Below are 574 nucleotides of genomic sequence, written 5' to 3'. Positions count from 1 at the left end.
TTCTTTCTTTCTTTCTGTCTTTCTTTCTTTCTGTCTTTGTTTCTTTCTTTCTCTCTCTTTTCTCTCTTTCTTTCTTTCTTTTCTCTCTCTCTTTTTTTTTTTTTTTTGAGACTGAGTCTCGCTTTGTTGCCCAGGCTAGAGTGAGTGCCGTGGCGTCAGCCTAGCTCACAGCAACCTCAAACTCTGTTCCCCTTCACCCCTCGCTTCACGTCACACGGGGGATGTGCCGACACACTAGGAGGCACGGATCACACGTGCCTGTGAACACTCGATCGCCATGCTGATGAGCTACAAAGGGAGCTGCTGTCACTTTGTCATGATTTTCTCGCTCCCGCTGCCTTTCACGGCGCTGAGAACGAGCTCCCGGGCTCGGCTCGTGTGCCTGCCTGGGAATCGGCTGCTGCGGACGCCATGCCCGCCCCCCCCATCCCAGGTCGACTCCATGTTGCCCTCGGCCTCCATTGCCTCTGGCGAATTGGGCTCTAGATGGTGGTGGCTATATATGGTCACTAGGTGTCGCTCTTGGATCAATATTCTCAGTATATGACTCTCTTCTTTCTTTCTTTCTTTCTTT

General features: G+C 51.2%; 1 pseudogene; it reads right to left on the bottom strand.

Moving 5' to 3' along the window:
• Positions 1-208: 208 nt before the first annotated feature.
• LOC142863024 (uncharacterized) lies at positions 209-300 on the bottom strand (annotated as a pseudogene).
• Positions 301-574: the final 274 nt, after the last annotated feature.

This window comes from Microcebus murinus, chromosome 20 (genome assembly GCF_040939455.1).
Source record: "Microcebus murinus isolate Inina chromosome 20, M.murinus_Inina_mat1.0, whole genome shotgun sequence".
NCBI classification, from domain to species: Eukaryota; Metazoa; Chordata; class Mammalia; order Primates; family Cheirogaleidae; genus Microcebus; species Microcebus murinus.
The sequence above is the reverse complement of the archived record's forward strand: the minus strand, read 5'-3'. Positions and strand labels throughout refer to the sequence as shown.